This window comes from Pan troglodytes, chromosome 10 (genome assembly GCF_028858775.2).
Source record: "Pan troglodytes isolate AG18354 chromosome 10, NHGRI_mPanTro3-v2.0_pri, whole genome shotgun sequence".
NCBI lineage: Eukaryota > Metazoa > Chordata > Mammalia > Primates > Hominidae > Pan > Pan troglodytes.
In genome coordinates this window covers 90,987,765-90,996,505 of record NC_072408.2, presented here as the reverse complement: position 1 = coordinate 90,996,505, position 8,741 = coordinate 90,987,765, and the positions used below count along the sequence as shown (strand labels likewise).

At 32.1% G+C, this 8,741-nt stretch overlaps 1 non-coding gene across 1 annotated transcript; it reads left to right on the top strand.

Moving 5' to 3' along the window:
* The first annotated feature begins 8,388 nt into the window (after positions 1-8,388).
* LOC112205142 (small nucleolar RNA SNORA3/SNORA45 family) lies at positions 8,389-8,517 on the top strand. The gene has a single exon (XR_002938995.1). It is a non-coding gene; the product is annotated as a small nucleolar RNA SNORA3/SNORA45 family (small nucleolar RNA).
* Positions 8,518-8,741: the final 224 nt, after the last annotated feature.

The following is an 8,741-nucleotide window of genomic DNA, read 5'->3' as shown; positions in this document are numbered from 1 at the left end:
CAAGACCATCCAGGAAAATGTAACCTCACCAAATGACATAAATGAGGCAGCAGGGATCAATCCTGGAGAAACAGAGATATGTGAACTTTCATAGAGAGAATTCAAAATAGCTGTTTTGAGGAAACTGTATTAAGAATTCTATTAGATAAATTTAACAAAGAGATTGAAATAACTAAAAAATTGAGCAGAAATTCTAGAGTTGGAAAATGCAGTTAACATAGTGAAGAATGCATCAGAGTCTCTTAATAGCACAATTGATGAAGCAGAAGAAAGAATTATCGAGTTTGAAGCGGGCTATTTGAAAATACAGCCAGGGGAAAAAAAGAAAAAAGAATGAAAACAGTGAAGCATACTTGAAAGAGCTAGAAAATAGCCTCAAAAGGGCAAATCTAGCACTATTGGCCTTAAAGGGGAGGGAGAGATACACAGGTAGGAAGCTTATTCAAAAGGATAGTAACAGAGGATTTCCCAAACATTAATAACACTGGCCACAAATTGGAAACAACTCATTCGTCCATCAATAGGTGAATGGATAAAGCAAATCAGGTACATATACACAATAGACTACTATTCAGCCATTAAAAAAATTAGATCCTGTTACTTGCAAGAACATGGATGGGACTGGAAGTCATTACGTTAAGTGAAATAAGCCAGGCACAGAAAGACAAACCTATCTTGTTCCCACTTATTTGTGGAAGCTAAAAATTAAAATAATTGAACTCCTGGAGATAGTGAGTTGAATGATTAACAGAGACCGCAGAGGATAGTGAAGGTTTGGAAGGGATATTGGGAGGGTTAATGGGTACAAAAACATGTTGAAAAAATGAATATCACCTAGTATTTCCTAGCACAACAAGGTGACTATATTGAAAGAATAATTGTATATGTGAAAATAACTGAGTATAATTGGATTGTTTGTAACACAAAGGATAAATATTTGAGGTGATGGATGCCCCATTTACTCTGATATGATTATTTCGCATTGCATGCCTATATTAAAATATCTCACGAATCCCACAAATATATACATCTACTATGTACCCCCAAATATAAAAAATAAAATTACAACAAAAAATGTGCTTAATCCACCTTAAGTTGATTTTCATATACGGTGACAAAAAGGGGTCTGGTTTCCAGCTTCTGCATGTAGCTAGCCAGGTATCTTAGCACCATTTATTGAATAGGGATTTCTTCCCTATTGTTTGTTATTGTTAACTTTGTCAAAGATGAGATTATTTTAAGTGTGTGCCTTTATTTCTGGATTCTCTAAGCTGTTATATTGTTCTATGTGTCTGTTTCTGTACCACTACCAGGTCGTTTTGGTTACTGTAGCCTTGTAGTATAATTTGAATTCAGGTAATGTGATACTTCCAGCTTCTTTCTTTTTGCTTCCGATTGCTTTGGTTATCAGGCTTCTTTTCTGTTCCACATGAACTTCAGAATTTTTTTTCTAATTCTGTGAAGAATGATATAGGTGTTTTGATAAGGAAGAGCATTGAATCTTTAAATTGCTTTGGGCAGTAAGGAAATTTTAACGATATTGACTCTTCCTGTCTATGAACATGCAATGTTTTTCCATTTGTTTGTGACATCTCTGATTCCTTTCAGCAGTGTTTTGAAATTCTCATTGTAGAGATCTTTCACCTCCCTGGCTAGCTGTATTCCTACCTATTGTATTCTTTTTGTGGTAATTGTAAATGGGATTGCATTCTTGATTTGGCTGTGGACTTAGACATTATTGGTTTGTAGAAATATTGCTGATGTTTGTACATATCTTTTGTACCCTGAAACATTGCTGAAGTTGTGTATCAGTTCTAGGAGCCTTTGAGCAGAGACTATGGGGTTTTTTAGGTATAGAATTTTATCACCTGTGAAGATAGTTTGACTTTCTCTCACCATATTTGGATGACTTTTATTTCTTTCTCTTGCCTGCTTGCTCTGGCTAAGAATTACAGTACTATTTCCAATAGGAGTGGTGGGAAGGAGCATCTTCATGCTGTGCCAGTTCTCAAGCAGAATGCTTCCAGCTTTTACCTTTTAATGTGACGTTGGTTGTGGGGTGGGGGGGCAGGGTTTGTTGTAGGTGGCTCTTTTTATTTTGAGGCATGTTTCTTTGATGCCTAGTTTATTGAGGGATTTTAACATGAAGGGATCAAATTTTATTGAATGCCTTTTCTTCTTCTGTTGAGATGATCATGTGTTTTTTTGTTTTAATTCTATGTAATGAATCACATTTATTGATTTGTGTATGTTGGACTAACCTTGCATCCCAGGAATGAAGTCTATTTGATTGTGGTGGATTGGCTTTCTAATGTGCTACTGGATTCAGTTTGCTTGTATTTCGTTGAGGATTTTTACATGTATGTTCATCAGGGATATTGGCCTGAAGTTTGCTTTTCTTACTGTGTCTGCCAGCTTTTGATATCAGCATGATGCTGGCCTCATATAATAAGTTAGAGAGGAGTTCCGTTTCCTCAGTTTTTTGTAATAGTTTCAGTAGAATTGTATCAGCTCTTTTTCATTTGTCTGCTAGAACTTGGCTGTGAATCCATCTGATCTAGGGCTTTTTCTGGTTGGTAAGCTTTTTATTACTGATTCAATTTTGGAACCTATTATTGGTCTATTCAGGGTTTCAGGTTATTCCTGGTTCAGTCTTGGAAGTTATATGTTTGCAGGAATTTATCCATTTCTTCTATATTTTTTAACTTGTGTGAATAGGTATGTTCATAATATTCTGGTTTTTTTTTTTTTCTGTGAGGCAAATGTTAACATCTCCTTTGCCAATTCTGTTTGTGTTCATTTTGATCTTCTTTCTTTGTTTCTTTATTGTTCTAGCTTGCAGTCTATCAATCCTTTTTATCCTTTCAAATAACCACTTTTCATTCTATTGATCTTTCATATGGTTTTTCCTGCCTAATTTTTTTTCCAGTTTAGCTCTGACGTTAGTAATTTTTTTCTGCTAGCTTTGAGGTTTGTTTGCTGTTGTTTTCTAGTTTTTCCGGGTGTGATGTTAGGTTGTTAGTTTGAGACCTTACTAACTTTCTGAGGTGGATATTTAGTGCTCTAAACTTTCCTCTTAAAAGTGCTTTAGTTGTGTCGCAGAGAGTCTGGTATGTTTTGCCTTTACTTTCATTAGTTTCAAAGATTTCTTAATTTCTGCCTTAATTTTATTGTTTACCCAAAAACCATTCAGCAAGATTTTTAATTTCAATGTAAATTGTATGGCTTTGAGATATCTTCTTGGTATTGATTTCTATTTTTATTGTGTTTTTCTGAGAATGTGGCTGTATTCACTTCCAGTTTCTGAGTTACCTTGTAATTTTTTTCTTTGCACAATGGGTGACTACAAGTGTTATATTTAATTTGCAATATTTGGGGATTTTCCAGGTACTTGAAAAAATAGATTTCTGATACTGTCCCATTGTGATCACATACATTGTATGATTTAAATAATTTTTAATTTCTTGAGACATGTTTTATAGTTCATTATATACTCATCTTAATGTGTGTTCCATGTGTGGTGTGAAAGATTATGTGTTCTGCAGTTGTCGTGAGGGTTAAGTATTACATATGACAATTAGGATTAATGCTTGATAGAACATACATTCTTATGAAGGTTTATCAATTTTGGGGAGAATGGTGCTGAAACCTGTAAAAGGTGCTGTGAATGAAACCTGTGTGTGTGTGTAAATGAAGTATATATATATATATATATACATATACACACACACATTCATATTTATACTGAGACAGAGAGCTAGAATCAGTGAGGTAATAAAACATTGAATAAGAATTAATATATGCTAAGAGAATGATTTGAATTTTTTTGTTTCTGAGTTTATAAAATCTACTGAGAAAACTTCCATATTATTCATTATTTATTTATTTATTGGATGGGAAAAAACCCTATCTTAATTAAAAGTAATTATCCTTATTACTTTTGATGTTGCCCAGTGAACGTGTCTTTTCTTTTTCAATTTTTTATTTCTATCAGTTATTGGGGAACAGGTGGTATTTGATTATATAAGTAAGTTCTTTAGTGGTGATTTGTGAGATTTTTGTGCATCTATCACGTGAGGAGTACACGCTGCACCCTATTTGTACTCTTTTATCCCTTGCCCCCTTCTCTCCCTTTCCCCCAAGCCCCTAAACTCCATTGTGTAATTCTTATGCCTTTTCATTCTCATAGCTTAGCTCCCACTTAGGAGTGAGAGCATACGATGTTTGATTTTCCATTCCTGAGTTACTTCACTTAGAATAATAGTCTCCAATCTCATCCACAGATAGGTGATAGATAGATAGATAGATAGATCGATAGATAGATAGGTAGATAGATCAAAGTTTCTTTATCTACTCATTGACTGATGGGCATTTGAGTTGGTTCCACATTTGTGCAATTGCAAATTGTGTTGCTATATACATGCATGTGCAAGTATTTTTTTTATTATCTCAAACTATGTGTTCTTGAAAATTGTTTTTCATGAAAAACTGAAAATGTTAACATAAAATCTCAGCCTGAACCAATGATTAAATATAATGTTTGAAAACTAGTAGTTTTTTTTAGTGTGTGGCCAATTTGATTTTGTTATTACTTTGTTAATTTTCATAAAGTTTAGTTTTTTATAATTCTAACATTTTAATGTATGTTTACACTAATATTTTATTTTATATTGTAATTAATATATTTTTATATGTGATTTATACAACTTTGTCATTTTTAATTTGAATATTCTTGTTCTTATAATTTGTCTTTTATAAAATGCATATTTTATTTTAGCCAGACTCTGATTTCTACATTAATTTTGTTGAAATTAATTGTGGGTTTCTGTTTGTTTTATTGACCCACTTCAATTTTTATTTTTCTTAAGTTATACTATGAAACTTGTGGTCAGATTGGTTATTCTGTTGGTTTTCTGGCATAATAATATTAAAACAGGGTTGGCCTCATTTTTGCATACTAAAAATCATTTAGCAAAACACTAAGTCAGTGAATAAAGCTACACCATACTTAGAAAGTCATTATTTAACCATAATTCTTACTCCAGTAGTAAAAATATTAATACATAAAATTAATGCACTTTTATTTCTAGTAATACATACATATTTTATTTATATATACATGTTTTTTCAACTAACAGATTAGGTAGAACATTATAGCCTACATTAATAGAATATAACTACTAACTTGGCAATGATTCCTACATCTCGTGGTTATGGATCTGGTCTCCATCATCTTTATCCTACTATACTCTCTCTGAAAGTCTGTAATACAAGATAGATTTAACAGCCTGCTTTAAACCTTTGGAATGTGTTTTTCCAAGCATAAGTACCAGCATCTAAGTCTACCTCCCCAGCAAATTCTGGTCAGTATTTGATTAATTGTTTGGCTCACAGGTTGATTAGTCAGCCTCTGCTGCAGGTATGTCTCATATTCTAATGCTATTTTATGGCTTCCTAATTATTAAAATAGTTTTCTTTCTTTTATACAACTTATGTTTTATTCATAATGATTGACAAATAATTTACCTCATTTAATTTTGTATGACATTTTGTCAAGACCTCTCTGTACTTCATAAACCTTCAGCAGTATGAAAAATTTGTATTGTGAGACCATGGCTAGTATAAATAGCTTTTATGTGTACATTTAAATCAAGTAAATAAGGAGAACAATTATTGCCAAGGAAATGGATTCTGAAATGCAATAGAAAAAATATTTCTCTACCTATCAAAAGTTAGATTTAGACTTGATTGCTTTGTGTAGATATGTGGTATACATACATATTATATATACTGTATTATATATCATATGTAAATATAAAACATATATAATATATACATACTTCACAAATTAGCTCATTACAAAACATTTGGAAAATATAAAGAAAATATTAATATTTTAGGTACCTGTATCTAATCCTGCTTTAATTCTTACTGGAAGTGTGGCATTGGGAGAATAATTAATCCCTTACAACATTAAAATGGAAATGATGCTAGTACATTGCTCATGTAACTACTAAGAGGCATACATTAATATTTTAATACTTGTGCACCCAAATAATAATTATTAAAATTTCCTTTTAAAAATTCCTGTCATTAAAAATTACATTTTGATTATATTAGGACAATCTCAAGATAAATTGAGTTAGTTTCCTCTTTATATTTTTTCTATTTTTTTATAGTTTCTGTTTCTTATTCTTTTCCTTATATATGCTAAGGTCTTTCATAGAAGCTATTAATTTATTTGCGATATCTGTTGTCAGCAAAGATTATATATTTTAAAACCATATTGTTTAATAAAAAGCTTAAATATTTATAAGTATGTGGTAATTTATTCTTACATATGTATTTATGTGTGCATACTCACATTTATTTCAATTTTTTCCTTAGATAGAATTTGCAGTTGATTTGTCACATATTTTAAATATAACCATTATTTTTTACTGCATTAAATATAAAACACCAATAAATTGATATTATTAATTAAATGTAAATAATTAAATTTAAGCCAAGTTTAATAATTAATAACTGGGCACTAAGACCAGAATAGACAAATATATCAATAAAGGAGAATAGAACCTGAAATGATTTATAGAAGAATAGCCTAAATTTAAAGTGGTATTTTATCAAATAAATAATAAAAATATTTTAAAATTACAAAGTTTCCATTATGTCATCTTCTTTTATTTTTAAATAAGTTAAACAATTTTGTGTTTGTTTCCTTAGTTTATTTAAATAGGTTTCTACATTTATTTGTGTGTTATGTATTTCTATAAGTATTATTTTGCTTTTTACATTCTTGTGTTATAGATTAAGGGGAAAATGCTTACTACTATCTCACCAATGAAAAACCACATGACATCCTAGAAAATAACCTGAAACCCAGCTCCATATTTTATTCTTCATGGTTTTCTGTAATAACTATGCCCAACAGAAGTTTCTGTGATAACATGAGTGTTCTGTATCTTCCCTGTCCAGTACAGTAGTCACTAGCCACATGCAATGACTATTGAACATTTGCAATGTGACTAACATGACTGAAGGTCTAAATTTTAATTGTTTTTATTTTAATTAATTTTAATTTCAGTGGCCACCTGTGGATTGTTCTATTGTGAAAATATCTATCTGGATTTTTGTAACATTACTTCCACATTGCTTTTTCTTACTCTTCTGACATTTTGTATACATCATCCCTAATTTGATATCTGGCAAATTCATAACCGTGATCTAAGCATTGTAATTATCCATTATAATGATCAATAATTGCTATATATACCAGCTAAAAAGAAGGCAGGCCCATATACTGTGATATGTAACTAATGGTAATATAGAACAATGTCCTCAGTGGACTGTTAAGAAATAAGAACTAATTGCTCAACAGTATAAATAGTAAAATTTTATTTCTGTAAATAATAAGCATTTATGTGCATCTGTGCTTGTGTTTCTGCTTTTCTATGTGGTTTTCAATACATTTTAAGAATGATTTTAAAAGGCACGTATTGTCACCGTTTGCTGATGGAAAGTTTGGAATAGAACATGGCATGATTTCTGCCTCCTGGTAGCTTTACTCTGTCTAATGCCCTCCTCTTAAGTGTGAGTGGAACCTGTGGCTTGTTTCCAGCCAAAAGAATATAATAAAAGTGATGAGATATATGTAATTATGTGCCTGTGTTACTCTTTATAATAGCATATAAAAGGTCATGTCTGATTTATCCATAGTAGCTAAGCATAGCAGCTAAGCATACTACACTGCAGTGCATGTAGGAGGTTCTCAATTTATTGAAAGAGTGAATAAATAACAAGCACTGTTTGACTAAATAAATGTTATTGAAAAATTTTTAGCTTTTAGCCTTGTGAAGAGGCTGTTTTCCTCGCTGGCTTTAAATAATCAAAATAATCAAGCTGCCGTGTAGTGAACTTCCCTTTGGAGAGGACCACATGTCAAAAAACTAAAGGCACCATCTAGCCACAGTCAGCAGGTAACTGGGGCAGGCATGCTGGTATCCTGCAATAAACTACAAGTTACCACAAGCCATGTGAGCTTGGGAACAGATCACAAAATGGAAAAAGAGTAGATGAGTCTAAACATGCAAGGCATGTTAAGGTCATGTATTTAAGTTTAACAAGTCTTGAATTTGTCATATTGGCAATAGATAAAAATAGAAGGCTCTTAGCTGGGAATGTACTTTAAGAATATTACTGATGAAAGATGAAGAATGTCTAATGACTGTACAAAGCAAGAGGGAAAACTACTGTCTCCTGCAAAAATAACAATGAGATGGTTAAGAATCTGAATCTGGAAACTGAATATGGAGAAAGGAAAATAAAGAATGTTATGGAATTAAATTTGTGCTATTATATGCCAGAATAAACACTCAAAACTAAGTTCGAGCTGACACTAGAGTAACATCCTGACACAGCTCTTGTCCTGGTGTGCTAGAGTTCTCGATGAATCTACTGGTCTTGATTCACTGGCAGGAGCAAACAGTGACTGTGTTAGTATGCGTATCTAAAACATGGCCTACCTAGATCCCAGAAGGTGTGGGTTGGGAGGCATCTTTCCTCATACTCATCAGGGAGTTGGTACCTGCTATGGTGTATTATAAGCCATTTCTCTGTTATTCTAGGCCTACTAAAATGTTCTGTCTTGGGAAGGAAAAGTACCCAAAGCAGCCTATCATCATGAAAGCCAAATTCTTCAGCAGAAGAGCTGAGAAGATTAAAAGCGTTTATGAGTATGGGGC